Here is a 20,658-nt window from a genome sequence, read left to right on the forward strand (position 1 = left end):
ATGCCTCTCCTATCAGTTCAGAAGCCAGGCACCGATGACTATTGGCCAGTCCAAGACCTGTGCCCAATAAACCAGGCCGCCATCACCCTTCACCCAGTTGTCCCGAACCCTTACACTCTCTTGGGTCTTATCCCTGCTGAAGCTGCCTTCTTCCCATGCCTAGATCTCAAGGATCCTTCTTCTGTATCCACCTAGCCCCCCAGAGTCAACCAATCTTCACCTTCCGGTGGGAGAATCCTGAAAATGGTGACAAAGGTCAGTTGACTTGGGCCAGATTCCCTCAGGGGTTCATAAACTCCCCAACCATTTTTGGAACTGTATTAGCTTCAGACCTAAGAGCCTTCCCAGCAGATCAACATGGCTGTATCTTGCCTCAGTCTGGAGACAATTTACTGTTGGCTGGAAGGTCTCGGAAGGATTGCATGGAAGGAACTTGGCAGCTCCTTATCCTCCTATGGGAAACTGGCTATAAGGTCTCAAGAAAAAGGCCCAAATCTATCAAAAGAAAGTTAAGTACCTTGGCTTTCACCTTTCCCAGGGCAACGCCAACTTGGCCCAGAGAGAAAACAGGCCATTTGTTTGATCCAGTCCCATTGACCCAACATTGGGTTCAAGAATTTCTTGGGGCTGCAGGTTTCTGTAGAATCTGGATACCTAACTTCTCAGTCTTGGCAAAACCCCTTTATGAGTCTACAAAGCGGGGAGAGCGGGAACCTCTGTGTTGGGAACAAATACAGCAAAGGGCCTTTGAAGAGATTAAATGGGCCCTTGTCGACACACCTGGTCTGGGGCTCCCAGACCTGTTCATTCTTCTTGCACATTCGTGAACGTACCAGCATCAGGGTGAGAGTCCTAACCCAGATGTTGGGGTCAAGCCATTGTCCAACGGCATATCTCTCCAAACAGTTTGACTCTGTTACCCAAGGCCGGCGACCCTGCCTATGGGCACTTGTAGCCACAACCCACTTAGTGTCTGAGGCTGACAAGTTAACCGTGGGACAAGAAGTGACAATCCAAGTGCCACATTCAGTATTGACATTAATGGACTACATGGGACATACCGGCTAACCAGCACCCAGATGATCAGCTATCAGGGAATGCCATGTGAGAACCCGCACATTCACCTAAAAGTAGTGCGAACCCTAAACCCCGCAACCCTACTGCCTGTCGGGCCAGGTCGACCAGATCACGACTGCACTGACGTCATGGATGAGGTGTTCTCCAGCCGACCAGACTTGAGGGACCAGCCCCTCAAGGACCCTGATGCTGCATGTTTCACCAACGGTAGCAGTTTTGTGAAAGAGGGAGAAAGCCTTGCAGGGTACTCTGTGGTGACCCTGAACTCTATCCAACCCTTGCCAAAGGGGTGTTAACATATACATAGACTCTAAGTGTGCCTCCACCACCCTCCACATACATGGGGCTTTCTATAAAGAGAAGGGTCTAGTAAACTCAGGAGGAAAAGAGACAAAGTATGGTAAGGAAATCCTTGAACTCTTAGATGCTGTGTGGGCCCCTAAAAGAGTGAAGCCTGAAAACGGGGGACACCTGGGTGGCTCAGTCGGTGAAGTGTCCGACTTCGGCTCAGGTCATGGTCTTGCAGTCCGTGAGTTCGAGCCCCACGTCGGGCTCTGTGCTGACAGCTCAGAGCCTGGAGCCTGCTTTGGATTCTGTCTCCGTCTCTCTCTGCCCCTTCCCCATGCTCATTCTCTCTCTCTCTCTCTCTCTCTCTCAAAAATAAACATTAAAAAATTAAAAAAAAAAAAGAATCGGGTGGCGCCCCACTAAGCAGACAGGGTCCTCCCCTTGTGAAATCCTTTATGGGTGCCCTCCCCGCCCCGATCAAGGGCCTAAGGGGAGGATCTAAATGACATAGGCAATCTAACCCTAAGGCAACAGATGTGGGCCCTTGGCTCTGCTCTAAGCAACTTACACCACTGGGTTAGGGAGCAATTACCTGTGAGTATGGATAGGATGCTTCATTGGTATTGGTTGCTTCTAATCTGGACCCCTTCTGTAGACCTAGATTCTTCATCATGTGACCCATGTATTCACATAACCAGGTCAGGCCAGGGAGTCACTTGGACCTTACTATACCATACCCACCTCTCATGCCAAGGAAAAGTCATGGAGGAGATCACAGATCAAATGAGCAAGGTTGCTCGCGTCCCAGTCCAGACCCAGAAAGGTTGGGACCCCAGGGAGTTATTTGGAGGACGGTTTTCAACTCTCGGGGGATTCAAAACCCTCGCAGGGAGTTCCTCTTGATTTGGGGAGACTGCTTAATCCTACCTTGCCTCGCTTCCCTGGTTATACAGCCCGTCTCCAACCTCGCCGAGGTAGCGATGGAAAGGAAAACAGTCATGCATGCGATGATGTTATGGAAATATAAACCTCTAAACCAAGGCGATGCTCTTGACCCAAAATAGGCTGTCTGAGTATCAAAGGTGGGGAATATAGGAGAGCCCTTCCCTGAGGAATGTGGTGAAAAACCTCAAGACAAGGGAAGGCAACCCGGCTCTGTGTGCATGCACGGCCTTCCTCATGACTTTGTAACATAGACCACCCACTTAGACTGTATGTTACCGTATATGGCAGATGAAGGAGCAAAAATTATGCAAAAGACACCCCCCCCAGTGCACTTGGGGCTCTGCCTTTTGGGGGTCTTAGCCTGCCGAGCCCATGCTGGCATAAATAAAGCTGCTTCCCGGCTAGAAAAGCCTCGGTGTCCCGACTCTGTGTGTGACTAGCCGCTTCAGTTTGCTTGAGACTGTCGACTTTGGTATGGAGCTTTGTGGGGGAAAATCCCAACTCCCAACCCAAATATCATCTTAGGGAAGTCACTGCACCACTCTGGACCTTAACTTCCTCGTGTGCGAACTGAGGTACAATTACACCTACCTCACCAGGGTGTTGTAAAGATCCAATGAGTTGTCGTTGAAGCCCTTATGGCCATCCTTAGAATCACATAGGATTAATTGTTCAACAAATGTTAGCCATTTTATCGCTCTTCGGAAAGACTCCACTGTTGGACGTTAAGCTCCATGGAGGCAGGGACCTTGTCTGATTTGTAGGCGCTCGATATTTCTCGAATGGGTAAATGCATGCACAAAATTGGGGTGAGTCAAACCGGTTTCAAAATTGGACTTGCGGTCGACATAAATGGGCTCGTCTTTGCCTTTCTTTCACGGTCTACTGTTTTATGGGGCGCCTGGGTGGCGCAGTCGGTTAAGCGTCCGACTTCAGCCAGGTCACAATCTCGCGGTCCGTGAGTTCGAGCCCTGCGTCGGGCTCTGGGCTGATGGCTCAGAGCCTGGAGCCTGTTTCCGATTCTGTGTCTCCCTCTCTCTCTGCCCCTCCCCCGTTCATACTCTGTCTCTCTGTGTCCCAAAAATAAATAAACGTTGAAAAATTTTTTTAAATAAATAAATAAATAAGTAAAAGAAGCCCCCACCTCTTTTGGGGAAGTCAGACCTCTTGCGTTCAGTCATGAATCAACAATGTGACATTGAAACCAGACGGCAGTTGCGTGAAGCCTTGAGCCTCTTACACCTTATCTTGAGTGTCATTATTCGTGATTCTCCTTAATGGTGAAGCACAGCTGTAAAAGTTTGGCCAAGCACATGTTGAAGAAATAGCGGCTGGAACCAGTGATTCATGTCTGATAGGGAGTCTCGATCAGATTAGCTTTCCTCCGGAAAGAGCAGTAGTAGTTAGCCATTTGGACCCAAATGCATTAGAGTTGCAAAATGTTACGCATGGGTGGGTCATCTGGGATAGCTATCTTATTGGACAGATGGAACCAAGAGCTGCCGGAGGGGAAGCAATTTGTCTGAGGTCATACCATGAGTTAGGGTTGAACTGGGACCCTCACCAGGCTCAAGAAACTCAGGTTGAAATGCAATGAGATCAGATGGCCCAAGAAAGGGAAGATTTGCCTCTGTCTCTCGTTGCCAGAAGAGAGCGTATGTCCTCTCGGCACATATTTTGCATTAATTTAAAATTCCACAAGTAGTAACATGAATACTGTTTCCGTAAATAATTTTAAATTATAAACAAAGCCGATGTCCCCTCTGACCACCCCGCTTAAACCCTCTCCCCTCTGAGTCCCCCAGAGGTGTCCGCCGTCATCAGTTTGATGTGTTTTCTTCCAAAAATTCCCCTGGATCATTACAAACGTGTGTGAGTATCCATAAAAATAAGCTAGGATTGTTTAGTGTGATCATTTTACAGGAGTAGCACCATACGCCCTGCGTTCTTCTGAAAGATGGTTTTTCCGCCTCAACACTATGACTTTGAGTCCTTTCTGTGCGAGTGCGTATTGATCTACCTTTCTTTTTAACTGGCACGTTGTAACCAACAGCGTGTGTCCCCGTGTCATGATCTGTTCCCCTAATGGAGGAGATTTGGGGCCATTCTGGGTTTCTCCTGTTACAAGCAACGCTGCCATTAAAATCCTCAGGTCTGCCTCTTGGTGCGCACGAGGGAAGGTCTCTCTAGGGAACCACACCACGGAGAACCGCTTGTCGTAGGGTGTGCACATTTTTAGCTTTATTAGAGGCCATCAGGTTGTTCTCCGGAGGGGCTGTTAGAATACAACACTCCCATCCCTAGTTTCCAGGAGTACTCCTTTCTCCACAGGCTCACCAACACTTCTCAGTGTCAATTTCCATTTTCCATTTGATGGGAACACCGCTTCCTTGATTTATACTCTCCCACTGCATCCTGAGGCTGGCATCCTGTTGTGACGCTCCTATGTATCTCCTTGTGTGTGAATTGCGTGTTAATGTCAATGTTAATAACATTTTCTTTTGCATTTGAGTCTTCTCCCAACCCTGCTTAAAAAGAAATTAAAACACTTAAGCCCTGCTGAAATTCTAAAATGAATCATAGCTCAGAAATCTCAGGCCTGCATGAGAGAATGATTTGAAATGTTGTTTTGAAAGGGTGGGGTGATGAGGCTCGATGGGGAGATTGGGGACGACAGGCAGATCCAAAATGAAAATAGTCCTCCTGGAAAACTGGGAGCAGAAAGCAGAGGGTGTGGACGTTTTGAGTCAAATCTGCAAATCCCTTTGCTGATAACCAAATGCTGGTGCCGAAGCCACACGGAACAGGGGCACCGAGACCGGTAGAAGGCTTTGCCCACAGACCCAGTCAAAAATATTTGACTAATAATTTTATATTGCTTACACATTAAAAACGATAATATGGTAGATATATTAGGTTAAACTAAAACATATTGCTAAATGAACTATACCTCTTTCTTTGTGTTTAATGTAGCCACCAAGAATTAGAAATTATATATGTGGGGGCGCCTGAGTGGCTCAGTCGGTTGGAGTGTCGGACTTTGGTTCAGGTCATGATCTTGCAGTTCACGAGTTTGAGCCCCGCACTGAGTTTGCTGCTGTCGGCACAGAGCCGGCTTCAGATCCCCTCTCTCTCTCTCTGCCCCTCCCCTGCTCACACCGTCTTTCAAAAATGAATAAACATTTATTAAAAAAAAAAAGATCTATGTGGCTCGCATCATATGTCTATTGGATGGTGCTGGTCTACCAGACGGGGCCAAATAAGTTTCTGATCCCAGCGCTTCAATCAAAAACGCCATAGGTCACCTTCTCATCTAGCCCTAATCGACCTTACAGGGATGTACAGACAGGAGCCAAACTCATGCGTTTCTTCTTCTTCTTTTAACTTATTTTAACATTTATCTATTATGAGAGACAGAGCATGAGCATGAGCCCAAGCAGGCTCCAGGCTCCAGCGGCCACCACAGAGAGCCTGACGTGGGGCTCAAACTCGCCAACCGCGAGATCACGACCTGAGCTGAAGTCGGACGCTTAACCGACGGAGCCCCCCGGGCGCCCCAGTGCAGTTCTTCTTCCGTGGAAACTCAATATTTATTAGGGTGACACGGTCCAGGGCCTGCTCTGCCTCACATCTCGTAGAGGTCGCCCAGGGAGGGTGGAACGGTCACGCCATCGTGGGTTCATCGAAAAGCAGTTTCGATTAGATCCAGAGCCAATTCAGTTGGCCGACTTCACTGGCGAAGGAGCGGGGGGGGGGGGGGGGGGGGGGGGGGGGAGGATCATCTCTCTCATCGCCGCGGGCCTCTGAGACGCCTCACGTTGTCTCCTGCTATTAAACTTTCTTCGCCCGATTGCTGACTTTCATTTCTCAAACACAATTGCTTTGGACTCCACCAGCTTATCAATTAGGATTCTTGCAAGGAACAGGAAAAAAGCAACTCGAAATGGCTTCAGGAAAAAGGCTAAAAGGAGGAGGGATGTTTACCGGCTCCGGTATTATTTTTCTAGCGCTGCCATAAGAAATGTATATAGTTCCAGGGGCCAAAGGTCCAAAATCAAGGTGTCAGCAGGGCCGCCCGCCCCCTGGAGGCTCCGGGGGAGAATTGGCTGTGTGCCTCTCCCAGCTTCTGGCGCCCCGGGGGGTTCCTTGGTTGGTGGAAGCGGGGGTGGGGGGGGGGGGTGGGTGTCGCTCGAATCTCTGCCTACACTTTCACACGGCTTTCGTCTGTGTTTCAGTGTGTTTGCTGTCTCACGAGGACATTCTCCTTGGATTGAGGCCCGACCCTAACCCAGGATGAGCTCACCTCCATCCCTCCCTTAGCCACACCTGCTTTGAAGACCCTATTCGCTAATCAGGCCACCCGCTGAGGTCCAGTTGAACATGGATTTGGGGAGGAATCGCTCGCTATTCGCTACAACTAGGTTCACGGCAAACTCGGGGACCAACTGGCAGGGGCGGGGCTCACCTTCTCTGCGCCTGCGCACTCAGCCTGCTTGCTTGCTCGCAGGCATTGCTGTCACTTGCAGGCTCCACGCGGTGGCCTGAAGGTGACGGTGCCCCCAGACTTACCTGCTCTCCGGTGCAAGTCCAAGAGCAAAGAGACTTTTCGTGAAAGAGGAGTAGAAGACCCCAGGGGAGGGGCTAGGACACCCACACCCACAGGGCTAGGACGTGCGGGTGGGCGCCTAGGTCTGGGCAGGAGCTTCCGGGGAGTTGCTGCCCCAGATACCAGTGAAGCTTGGGCGCCTGGGTGGCTCGGCCGGTTAAGCATCTGACTTCGGCTCAGGTCCTGATCTCACGGGTTTGTGGGTTCGAGTCCTGCGCTGGGTGAGCATGAGCCCTGCTTCCGGGAAAACAGGAGCCCCACTTGGGATGAGCCCTGCTTCTCTCTCTCTCTCTCACTCTCTGCCCCCCTCTCACTTGCGCTGTCTCGAAAAAAAAAAAAAAAACAGAAAGGAGGCAGGGAGGCCGGGGAGGAGGTTGTTCCAGATGAACATGGTTTCCCTGACACAATTACGGTCGGCGTGGGTAAGATAAAGTGGAGACTGGTAAGAGCTATTGGGTTTGAGGATATTGTTGGAGCAGAAACGGCAGGCCTGTGAGGTTGATTGGCTGCAGAATGGAGTCAGGGTGGAGAGGAAATTAAGGATGAGGACAATTTTCGGCTTAGGACGCTGCATCTGAGCCTGGAAACATGGAGGGCACAGAACGATATGGGGTAAAGATGCTAAGAGTTGGTTTTGAACAGACCAAGGTCAAGGTGCCCGAGGGGCATCCAGGTGGAGGGCTTCTAGGCCTTTGGAGATACCAGAAAATTGGGCTGTGGATGGAAAGAATTGAAGGCTGTGGATCATGTGGCTCGGAGAGCAGCCACGAGTGTCTCGCTCTCTGTCCCATACAGCGTGGGGGGACAGACACGGGACCTAAAGCCTTTCTTTTTCTCTTCCTCTGCCCTCTCTGTCACTTGTCTCTACCCTATTTCAATCAGATAAAGAAAGCAAAGAGGGCAACACATCGTCACGGGGGGCAGGAGATAAGCATCTTCGTGGGGCCGCCCCACAGCAAGCCCGGTGGAGTTCTAGGCTGAGAGACAGAGCCTGGCATCAAGGTCAGGTTGGCCGCTAGGAGGAGCACAGATTGGGTTCCTCCTCGCTATGACACACACGGGGGGAAGAGGTGGGGTCTTGGCTCAGCGTGGCTGCTGGGTTCCTTCTGTCCTTCAGCCCTGAGGCTGCAGAAGCCCCCACCTGCGCTTACTTACCTGACCTGCCCACACCCCCATCATCTTTTCACTCAGGCTGCCAGGTTCTAGAAGAGGGAGAGGCAAAATAGTGCTCCCCTCCACCTGCAGGCTGCCCGGCGCTCCCACGAGGAGTCACGACCACTCCCTTTCCGTCTTCAGATCTCCCACAAGTGCCTCTCATCAGCACGATCTAACTGGACTCGTACGGGCACCCGAATCCAGAAAAAAGTCCCTCCCAGGCTGTATCCCTCTAGGTACAGAAGAGAGCTTAGGAGGGCAGGAGGGTCTCAGGTATGAACAGACAAAATATATCCACACATGATGAGTGAAACCCCTCCCCTAACATCATCACATCAGGGATTAAACTTCAACGTAATGAATTTTGAGAGATTGCAAACAGTCCACCCGTAGACACCCCCCGGATCTCACTGGCTTACAACCACAAACGTTTCGTGCTCACGGGTCTGCAGGTTGAGTGGGGTCCAGCTGAGCTGGGCTCACGGGGCTCCAAATTGCAGGTGGGGTTGATGCAACCCCGTGCTCTTTATTTGGGGCTGCTGGCTGCTTAGGCTCGTGTTCTCCTTATGGTGCATGGCAGAGAACAAGAGGGAAACCGAAGCACGCACACAGTTGAAGTCTCTGTTCCAGTCACATCTGCACATGTTCTGTTGCCCGAAGCAGGCGCCCAGTGCAGCTTTAAAAAGGCAGGGGAGAGACAGGGGGTGCCCCTCTCCCAGAGGGCGTGGTCCGGACAAGGAGGGTTCAAACATGTGTGGACAAATAGGAATATATACGACAAAGCCCAAGAGAAAAGACACACAGTCTCTGACAGCGGGGCTCTCCCAGTGGAACAGCCTTGTTCATACCACCCCAGAGCAGGCTTTTGGTCTCGAGACCCCTTAATATTCTTAAAACCTGTTGAAGACTCCTAAGACATTTTGTTTATGCGGTATATCCATCAATATTAAGAAATTAACACCAATCAATGTTTTAGATATTTATTAATTCACTTAAACGTAATGGGCGAAGGGGAGCCCGGGTGGCTCAGTCGGTGAACCGTCCAACTTCAGCTCAGGTCATGATCTCACAGCTCGTGAGTTCGAGCCCCGCGTCGGGCTCTGTGCTGACAGCTCAAAGCCTGGAGCCTGCTTCGGATTCTGTAGGTCTCTCTCTCTCTGCCCACCCTCCCCCCCCCCAAAAAATAAACATTAAAAAATTTTTTTTTTCAATGTTTATTTATTTTTGGGACAGAGAGAGACAGAGCATGAACGGGGGAGGGGCAGAGAGAGAGGGAGACACAGAATCGGAAACAGGCTCCAGGCTCCGAGCCATCAGCCCAGAGCCTGACGCGGGGCTCGAACCCACGGACCGCGAGATCGTGACCTGGCTGAAGTCGGACGCTTAACCGACTGCGCCACCCAGGCGCCCCAAAAAATTTTTTTAATTACACGCGAAAACCCATTTTGTCCACAAATAACACATTTGCGCTTACAACTTCTTTTTCTCAAAGGAAGCAAACATTTAGTGAAAAGAGTGGCACTGTTTTATAGTTTTGCAAATCTCCTTAGAAGTTTAGGTTAATAATATAGCTGGATGCTTCTGTATTCCATATGTTCTGTATTCGATACGACGCGTCTTTTGAAGAAAATCTGGCCTCGCACAGATACAGACAAGGAAGGCGCATTTCAATTGCTTTTTCAAACATGGGTGGATGTTCTTTGCTACTACATCAAAGGTGTGCAAGTAATAGTTTCTTGAAAGTTATTTGCAGAGTGGAATCTGAAACCATACCATGAGACTTTTCATCTTTTGTTGTATTAAAGTCCACTGGCCCTGTGGCATTTTAATGGATCCTTCCCCCATACGCGATTTTGTACTGGTCCTCCGAAACGTGCAGGCCCTCCAAAAGGTTGACACATTTCATCGCGTGATATCAAAACACCACGCTCACTCCTACCCCTGTGGATCTCACAAGTGGTGAAGCACTAAGAGCGTGTCACCAAGCTCCCAGTGATGCGTACAAACTTGCCAAACTTCCATGCGTGTTCTCGGGCTCGAATTTTGTGATCGGCAAAAACCGTGTTGTTTTCCCTGAAGTAACCGGCAGGCTCTCGTCATTCGTTCTTGAGACAATGTTTGCCAAACACCTGAGTCCCAATAACCGCAGTTTTTCCGCCGGTCCCCCCTTCGGATGAAAGCGGGGTTCCGTGACAAAAATGTAGCTTGCTCAGTGCGCGTTCCGTCCCCAAAGCGGTTTCCCGGAGACGAGCATCACGCTTCGTCTGCAAGGGAACTTCCCTGTACGTACTTCTCGTTGTCAACACGGAGTGTTAAAAATATGTGGGCTCAGAAGTTGACATCTAATAAAAGAAAAGTCTGCTTTATGGAGGACGTTCTTAAGTGAAGCCGGCATCTTATTGTCGGTTGCAGGGTGTGGCAGTGAAAAATTCAAAACTTATTGGCATGGCGTGGTGCCTCTGCCTTGATTTTCACGGTAGTTTTACCCCTTGTATTGGTCAGGCTTCTCCAGAGAAACGAAATGAATAGAACGTGTCTATATGGAGAAAGAGAGAGAGATTTTTGATAAGGACTTAGCTCACGTGATTATGGAGGCCAGCAGGTCTAAAATCTGCAGGACAGGAGAGTCAATGTTCTAGTTCAAGTCCAAAGGCCATCTGCTGTAGAGCCAGGGATGGCTGATGGTGCAGATAAGGTCCAAATGTTGGCTGCTGGAGAATCCTCTCTCTTGCTCAGGAGAGTCTGGTCTTGGACTTTCTGTGCTACTCAGGCCTTCAACTGATTGGACAAGGCCCACCCACAGTATGGATAGCAAACTGCTTTCCTCAACGTTTATCCATTTAAACGTTACTCTCATCCAAAACACCCTCACCGAAACATCCAGAATAATTTTTGACCTAATAGCTGGGCACGCTGCGACCCAGCCAAGTTGACACATAACTTTTTTTTAATGTTTTTATTTATTTTTGAGAGAGAGAGACAGACAGAGTACGAGCAGGGGAAGGGCAGAGAGAGAGAGGGAGACACAGAATCTGAGGCAGGCTCCAGGCTCTGAGCTGTCAGCACAGAGCCCGATGTGGGGCTGGAAGTCGTGAACTGCAAGATCACGACCTGAGCTGAAGTCAGACGCTCGATGGACTCTGCCGCCCAGGCGCCCGACGCATAAAATTGACCATCGCACGCACCATTGCTTTTGTCCCATCAGTGCCAATGTCAACACGGTGTAAAGGGCAAACAATGCTTTTGTATTATTATAAAGATAGTTTTGGGGGCGCCTGGGTGGCGCAGTCGGTTAAGCGTCCGACTTCAGCCAGGTCACGATCTCGCGGTCCGTGGGTTCGAGCCCCGCGTCGGGCTCTGGGCTGATGGCTCGGAGCCTGGAGCCTGTTTCCGATTCTGTGTCTCCCTCTCTCTCTGCCCCTCCCCCGTTCATGCTCTGTCTCTCTCTGTCCCAAAAAAAAATAAAAAAAAAAAAACATTGAAAAAAAAAAATTAAAAAAAAAAAAAAGATAGTTTTGGCCCTGTGCCCCCCCCCCCCGAAAGGGTCTCAGTGACTCAGGAATTCTCAGACTACACTTAACGAACTCCTGCCCTCTGGAGAAATCCACCATTCGGCACACGCAGAGCTTCGTTCAGCCTCTTTGAGCACTCTCCCAAATAAGAACGGACATGCCCAGACATTTCGCAACGCAACGGTGACACAGCACCACACACCTATTCAAATGGCCCCAATCCAGAACACTGTCAACACCAGAGGCTGGCGAGGACGCAGGATAATAGGAGCTCTCGTACGTGGCTGGTCGGAATGCAAAGTGCTACAGACACTGTGGAAGACGACGTGATGGCTCCTTACAAAACCCCACGCACTCTTCCCGTGCATGCAAGGCAGCGATCGTGCTCCTTTGGTCCTTAGGCCAAACGACTGAAAACTTATTGTTACAGGAGGGTGGGAGAGACGCTGGTCCTTGTCCCGCTGAGTCGAGGAATGAATCTCACGGACAACAGAGAGTGAGCAAAGCGACAGAGTGTATTGAGGGAAAGTGTAAAGCTCTCAAGAGTGAGAGGGGTCCCCAGGGGGTTGCAGCTGAGGATTTCCGTCCCTGACTTTTTACTGGGACCTTATCGGAAAGTTTGTGAGACTCCACCCATGGCACCTAGCCCAGGTGGGTCTGGAATACGTTTTCCCTTTTTTCTCCCCCCCCCCCACCAAAACCCTGTTGCTTCTTCAGCCTCCCACTTGGAGCTGCAGTCTGCCTCCCCGAAAGTCCCTTATCTCTCCCTGCCTGATGTTAACCCTTTCCACATTCCTTTTGTCCCCGCAAAAACCTGCACACAGATGTTTATAGCAGCTCTGTTCAAAACTGCCAAAATTTGGAGGCAACCAAGGTGTCCTCCAGTAGACGAAAGGGACAACTAAACAGCGGTACATCCAGACAGTGGAGTATGATTCAGTGCTAAAAAGAAAGGAGCTAGCAAGCCGTGTTTCTTGCGTGAAACAAGGAGGAAACTTACATGCATTTAAACTTACAAGGGCAAGAAGCCAATCTGAAAAGGCTACGTACGGTACGATTCCAGCTATGTGACATTCTGGAAAAGGCAAAACCGTAGAGACAGTATACAGATCAGTGGTCACCAGGACCTGGGGACGAGGGCAAGCATGGATAGGCAGAGCACAGGGGAGGATTTATAGGGCAGTGGAAATACCCTACGATGTTGTAAAAGGGGAACGACAGACTTTGGGTGATAATAATGTCAATGTAGGTTCGTCCTTGGTAACAAATGTACCACTCTGGTGAGTGACCACTGGTAATGAGGGAGGCTATGGGTGCGAGGGGACAGAAGACATGTGAGAACTCTCTCTGCCTCCCTCTCAACTTGGTTGTATGTCTAAAACTGCTCTAAAAAGAGCCTTTAAAAAAAAAGAACTAGAAGACCATTTTTGCCATGTGGCCTGATTCATGAACTTGGCGTTTACCAACTCTAGGGTGGGATGGGATTTGGGGTCAGAAGTACCATCAGAAGAGAGAGGAGGTTGTGAATAACTTCTGAGAGATTTGGGGGAAATCGTTTCAGAGGAAATGGTGAGAAAATCGGGCCTTGGCCAGAGCGGGAAAGCCAAGGACGGGCATAAGAGAGGCCTTGTTACAGACAGGCCACGGCGATCGCTTCTGTGGAAGGCAGGCACTAACTGCCGTTTGGGTGAGCTCCCCTTTATCCCGGTGGTGATGGGGCCCATCCAGGGAGCTCTGACGAGGGGAGTGAGATGGCAAAACGCGGGCAAAGTAAATTGGGGTGCTGAGAGCGCGGCTCTCCACGTCGGCTCCACCACCTGCTCGCCATGTAACCTTGGAGGGGTTTTGTAACGTCTGTGTCACACAAGTGTTGGTGCCTGGCACGCGGTAAGGGCTCGGTGAATGTGCACAATCGCGGTGGGAGCGACGGTGGCGATGATGGGGACGTTTGGAGAAAGGTCCCTCTGGAAAGCACCCGAAAGAGGTACGTCTGGACACAAGGAGGCTCCTTTGAAAAGCCCCAACAATTTGCCAAGTGCTGGGGCTGAAACATCGTCCAGGAAACCTGGTAGGTAGGGATCATTGCCAGAGAGCTGGGGGACTACTGGGGGAGGAAGGGAAGAACTCTTGCGCCTGCTCAGGGCTGCTCCCTAAAGCACACGGGAAACCCAGCAGAGGCGGGGGCCAGATACGAGGAAGTGGGGGGACCCTGAGGATGGCGGGCGGAAGTCTGGAAGAGTAAAGACGAGCAACAGAACAGAGTTCTCCCTCCTTGGCTCCTTAATGCTGGAAGAGGATGTCTCTTTTTTTTTTTTTTTTTTTTTTTTTAATTTTTTTTTTCAACGTTTATTTATTTTTGGGACAGAGAGAGACAGAGCATGAACGGGCGAGGGGCAGAGACAGAGGGAGACACAGAATCGGAAACAGGCTCCAGGCTCCGAGCCATCAGCCCAGAGCCTGACGCGGGGCTCGAACTCCCGGACCGCGAGATCGTGACCTGGCTGAAGTCGGACGCTTAACCGACTGCGCCACCCAGGCGCCCCATGGAAGAGGATGTCTCTTAAGCCAAAGAAATGGAAACCCAAAGGCTCCCTCCTACCAGCTTGATTAAGTGTGCTTTTGGCAGGGGTGGTGAGAGCCGGGGATGAGAAGAGAACGGACGGAGTCACGGCTCCTCTTAAATCCTCCCAGTTGGCAACGGCCTGAGGAAGCTCCTCCCGAGGCCACGCTGGGCCTCTCCGTCATCCGGTAAATGGGATCACTTCCGTGTTAGGAACTTAGCTATTAGGTAATTCGGCCACCTTGGATGCACCATCGACAGAAGTCTGGGCGGCGACAGCCAATCAGAGAGCTTCAGCCTTACTTTTTTCTCCTTATGTTATTTGACACCCTGATCCATATGCTTTAAAAAAAAAAAACCAAAAAACTCACGAGGACACTAACCTAACAAGGGCCATGTTTGCTGTCGGGACAACCTCCTTTGAGTACCTAACAAGACCAGGGAGGGGAAGGTCTGATGAGGGTGCCCGGCGACTCCCAAATTGGCAAGAACAGAACGAATTAATCGCAGCGTCGATCAAATGAGTGTTTTTATACGAAGAACACAACACGCTTGTAACCTCTCTGTGTCCTCCGGGGCACCTCAGAGGAGGGCTTGGGTGTTTCCTGGTCATGTTACCTCTGCTTTGTTAGAAGGTTTTCCCTCCTGTCTCACGAAATTGGAACCTATCGGACACAGGGGCATCAAACAAAGGGGTCTGTGCACGGGGCCCACACCTGTTCCCACCTCTCAGAAGACATAGTTGCCGAGTGTCCCCGTTACCACTATTCACCACTGGATGTATCATCCCCATGAAGGACTCTGCGTTTCAAATTTCATGCCTGGGAGCTTTCTGAGAAGTCTCTAGAAGGAGGTGGTTTTTATCACCAGCCAAATACTTCAGCCTGGTGTGGTTTAGTTTATTTTATTTTTTAATCTTTTTTTAATGTTTATTTACTTCTGAGACAGAGAGAGACAGAGCATGAGCAGGGGAGGGGAAGAGGGAGAGGGAGACACAGAGTCCGAAGCAGGCTCCAGGCTCTGAGCCGTCCGCCCAGAGCCCGACGCGGGGCTCGAACTCTCAAACCGTGAGATCGTGACCTGAGCCGAAGTGGGTCGCTCAACCAACTGAGCCACCCAGGCGCCCCCAGCCTGGTGTGGTTTAACACAACTAGCTCTCTTTGCTTGATGCCTGATTTTTCCAACTATGCCAAGAAAAATGGGCTCCGTCTAATCCATGATTATAGGGGCATGAGTTCAGCCACTCCCAAAAAAGGGTATTAGAAGGAAACTGTTTCATTGGTTAAAAGATGTCTTTAGGGGCACCTGGGTGGCTCAGTCAGTTGAGCGTCTGACTGGCTCAGGTCATGATCTCACGGTTCGGGAGTTCGAGCCCCACATCGGGCTCAGCGCGGTCAGCGTGGAGCCTGCTTGGGAATCTCTCTCTCTCTCTCTCTCTCTCTCTCTCTCCCTCTCTCTCTGTCCCTCCCCTACTCGTGTGCTCTGTTTTTCTCTCTCTCTCTCAAAAAAATAAACTTAAAAAATTTTTTAAAAAGATGTCTTGAGTAAAGACCATGTGATAATAAAGATATTAATAATGACAATGATAAAGACAACCCAAATGGTCACCATTTTTCCAATACCCGTGATGTCCCAGCCACATACGACTTCCAGCTGCAAAATAACCTTGCAACACGGGTGCTATTACCCACCACTTTATAGACAACAAATCTGAGACTCACAGAGAAGAGCTGGCTCGCCCGGTGTTACCCCGATGATGTGTGGCAAGGCCCAGATTTAGACCCTCATCCTGCAAACTAATTGATCTGACCACCGTTATGTCTCTCTAGTTATTCTTCCCAACTGGGTCCATGCAGAAATTCAAAGGAATTCCTGCCTTAGCTTCAGCCTCACTAAAGGGGCTGGCCTGGTCCTTCCCTCGTGGGGCTTCAGTGATATGCTTGATAAGCCTGTCACCGCCACGCTTAATTTCTTCTGAGCTCCCTTCCTGGGATCTGTCCCAGATCCGTGTGAAATCAAGGCCATTCCTGACCCAGCCCCACCCACGCTCCACCTCCACTCCCTCCCCGGGTGGTCCGTACCCATCTCTCTCCTTCCCTCCACTCACCCCTGCTACTCTACTCCCAGCTCCTCTGCGCCCGCAGCTTTCTGCCAAAGCTTCACTCTCTGCACCCCTGAAGGCCTGGTTCACCTCGCATTACTTGAGAATTACAGCCTTATCGGCACAAGAAAGGCCTCGGGCGCTAGGTAGGAAGACTTCAGAAATGTTTGCCGATTGGGATGAAAGCCTGGACGGATACAAACTGGGGTGGGTTCTGCAGTGCCCCCACCTCGGAAAAAGAAACGTTGAAGTCATACCCCCCACCCAGTACTTCCGAAAGTGAGCTGATTTGGAAGTAAGGTCATTAGAGATATGATTATTCAATTTAAGATGAGATAGTACCGGAGTGGACCCCTAATCCAGTATTGTTGGTGACCTCATAAGAAGACGGTCACGAGAAGACGTGAACGCGGGAAGGAACCACAGCACGCGCCAATAAAGGCAAAGGTTGGAGTTTACCCAATGACAGGCCAAGGAATGCCAAAGGTCGGGGCAAACCACAGAAGCCCGAAGAGGCAAGGAAAGGTCCCGCTCCAGGTCTCGGAGGCAATGTGCATGCCTATACGTTGATTTCCAATTTCTGGCATCCAGACCGGTGACACAACATGTTTCCATTGTTCCAAGCCACCCCATTCGTGGTGCTTTGCCACGGCAGCCCTAGATAACGAATGCGTAGCTCACCTCTGTTTCCTACTAGTTTTTCTAATTATTTTCTCCACACTTCCTGCATTTTTTCAACCAACGTGTAAGCCGGTCATTCGCATTCGAAGGTACACATTGCTGACTATTTTCAAATCCAAAGAATACCGAAGTGTAAAAATACAAATCGACGCCCTCCTATAATCTAACTCTTGGCAACAACTCGTTTATGTGTTAAATAAAGGACCTATTACCTACTTCATCCCAGACTAAGTAGTGTGGACACATCCGTCCATAAAACAACTCGTTTTGCTTTTTCCAAATGTCTAAGTCAGCTTTGGCCGTGTATTGCTTTCATCGTCAGAAAAATAAGGGTAGGGAGGAAATGGAATTTTAGGAGGGAGGAACAAAAAAAGAAGTCCTCAGGAAGCTTACATACCAGGCTCCCTTCCCCGTGGCCCAGGGGAGGAGGAGAGAGGCCCGGGCCTCTCCCTAGAGAGCGAGGCACAAGCCTGGGCTCGACGATCCAGTGACGCTGACGGCCACTGTCGCCACGATGCCTCCTGCAGGTTGCGCTGGGCTATCATTTCGCGAATGTTATCTCCTCTCGTGCTCACCTCAGTGCTCTGAGGCAGGGACCATTGTCATCTTCACTTTCCAGAAGAGTCTTCTGCTGCCACTTGCCACGTATGGAATCTCAAGAGTTTGCAAATTCGGGACCAGACTAAATTGCTTAGGATGATCAGCTATCTGTCACCGCGTGCCCAATTACCCCCAACGTGGGAGCTTAACACAGCACATGTATGTTATGCCACATGGTCTGCGGGCCAGGTGTCTGGGAGCAGCTCAGCGGGGTCCTCCAAGTCAGGGAGTCCTACCAGGCTGTGTGATCGAGGTGACAGGGCGGTGGTCATCTCGAGGCTCAGCTAGCAGTGGATTCACTTTTAGGCTTTCGAGAGGGTTCGTTCGGTGGAGGGCTTGTTCAGAGCCTGGCTGTGCAGGTCTCTCCATACGACAGCCGCCTTCATCGGAGCACAGAGTCAAGAGGGCAGGGGGGTGCCGGGGGGACGGAAGTCACCATGTTTTATAACCTAACCTCTCAAGTGACCTCATTTTTGCTGCATTCTGTTGGTTAGAAACAAGTCAATAATTGCAGTTCACACTCCAGGGGAAGGGATTACACAGTCTGCAAATACCAGGAAGTGGCCATCACTGGGCATCATTGTAGAAGGCCTCTGGCCACATTTGGGACAACCAAGAAGATACGGAGCTCAGCCACCGGAAGATCAGTCTGCCCTCTTCTCCAACCCACAGGAAGAAAAAAATGTGTATATGTATTCAGAAATATGTGCATATGCATATATATACAAATACATATATACAACCACACACGTATACATATATGTATATGCACATATATATGCCAGCAAGTAGCACTTCTCTTGGGACAGTCTTGGTAGACTGGGGACAAATCTCATCCTGTCACATGGTACCTGTGAGTGTGGGTGTGCAATTTTTTTTTTCTTACAGAGTGTATTTTGGAGGAATACCAAACTACGGCCTGATCTTGAAGGAAAGGATTGTCAGCAGGAAGGGGAAAGGGTCAGAACCGTATCTTAGAACATCATATCGATCCGAACGTTCATACGAACAGATTGCTTTGCTAGGTCGCTCCCCCAAGAGAAGAACCACGCCGAGGGAGTAGGGACACGTGGGTGGAAGCTGAGATGCGTAAAGGATGGGGGCTGAAGGGGCAGAGCAGGGAGGAAAGACCAAGCAAGCCAGAGCTGGAAATTCCTTCCAGACTTAATAATCCCGGGCATCATTAGTAACCAAAGCAAGACTTCAGAACATATGTTTTGTGTTGACAGTGGACCCTTAATTAAAACAGCCCCGGTGAAAAACAGCCTGATTAAAAGAAAAGTAGTGCTTAAGAATAATTTGACTGTCGATTGACATGGGCTGGCAGAGGGCAAGGAACGTCCCTCTCTGGTTCTAAGCTCCTCCAGGGGACCGGGAACCGGGTTTCCCTCCCCGCGTCAGGCGGCATGCTGGGCATTGCACAGCGCTCGCGCTGTTTACTCCTCCAAACCAATTTCGTTTCCATTTCAGAGGGGAAGGAACGAAGCCAGAGAGGCGAGGGGATTTGCTGGGGGCGTCCGGCTAGCCAGCCCGGGGAAGAGCCGTGAACTCAGAGGGGCTCCTTTGGTGTAGCTTTCCCTTGCGCACCATTCTGGTTGTCCCAATGAATCAGAATGTCTTGTCAGTTATAAAAACCATATGCCTCTGCGCATTCCTTCTCGGGGAAACCGGTGGTTTTAGGTCCCCTTGGTGTTGCTCGAGGGCACGGCAACCCAATGCCTCCATTTCATCCATGGTCTAGAATGCGCTGGGGTGGGAACGAGATGCCCCGTGCAGTTGTCTGCCTGCGGTTCCAGGAAGCGGCAGAGATGCGGCGGTGGGACTGAGAACAAGGGAGGCTTATTCCATCGGACAGCTGAAATCATTTTGGAGTTGACGAATGAACCACTTCCTGGGAAGATTAGACCTTTACTGGGGAAATAAGGTTGTCTCAGGAAGCAGATTTACTCTAACTCCAACTGGGGTTGGAGAGGAGGTTTCAGGGGAAGGGCAAAGAATGTGGCCCTCCGTGGGATGTTGCCGCAGCTTTCCTTTTTGGGGACCTCCAGAGGCACGCGCATGCTCAGGAGATCCGTGATCTCCCCCCAAATCCAATGAGGTGACAGGAGTATTAGCCCCACTTAAACGTGACCCTTCACCGGCTTTTTTTTTTTTTTTTTGCTTCCCAAACTTCTTTGACCCGGACTAATTTTTTTCCTTTTTTTTTTTTTATTTCCTAGCGAAATAGGAATTTGTTGTCCTAAATGACCAACTTTCGTAGGTGAAGTAAAAACCAGGTTAGAATTTGAGAGACCTGTCATCGGCTCTCTCCAGTAGCTAAGTCGACAGCCTCTCTGTTAATATCCTGTGACTTTTCCACCCCCCCAGAGTCTTGGCTGATGGTTCCCAGAGGGGTCATCTGACCCAGCGGGACCAACAGAATGCCTTCCCTGGGACCTGGACACGGGCTCAGAAAACATGCCAGTCATTCTTGAGGGCCGAAACTGCGGCATTAAGAATCTCAGGCCACGTCACCATCCATCCTACCTCAGCAGAGCCAGTCTGCAGTAAAAGAGAATAAGCTGTCTACAGAGAAAGGCCAAGAAATGAGACAAAAGCAGTGTTCTAGAACATTCCCTGCCCTGGTTCTGACTGTTTCCTGAACCCAGCTGGGTAGTTGCCCTTCCTGAACCTTGCTTTTCTGGACCTTCCTTGGATTCATGTATCAGTAAAATCCTCTTTGCTGAAGTGTGTTTCTGACTGGCGACTGAAGTCCTAGCTAATGATATCAAGAGGAATCCCCTGGGGGACAGACCCAGTCCTTCTGAGAAATCAGGTGCCCTCACAGGGAGAGAAATCTGAAGCTTCAGCGGCACCTCAGCTTCTGTGTGACCATGCTGGGAACAAACCCAAGGTTAGGGCAGAGAGTGAGAACCTTCAGACTCCATAGTGGCTACTCTGCAGCGGCCAGGAAGACCATCGCCCATTCCAGTCGATTCAGGCTGTGTTAGAACACCAAAACCGGGGTGCCTGGATGGCTCAGTGGTTAGGCGTCCAACTCTTGGCGTCATGAGATCAAGCCCCCGTGGGGTCTGTGCTGGCAGCACGGAGCCCGCGGGATCTCTCACTCTCTCTCTCAAAATAATAAAAAATA

The sequence above is a fragment of the Lynx canadensis genome, chromosome A1 (assembly GCF_007474595.2).
Source record: "Lynx canadensis isolate LIC74 chromosome A1, mLynCan4.pri.v2, whole genome shotgun sequence".
In the NCBI taxonomy this organism is placed as follows: domain Eukaryota; kingdom Metazoa; phylum Chordata; class Mammalia; order Carnivora; family Felidae; genus Lynx; species Lynx canadensis.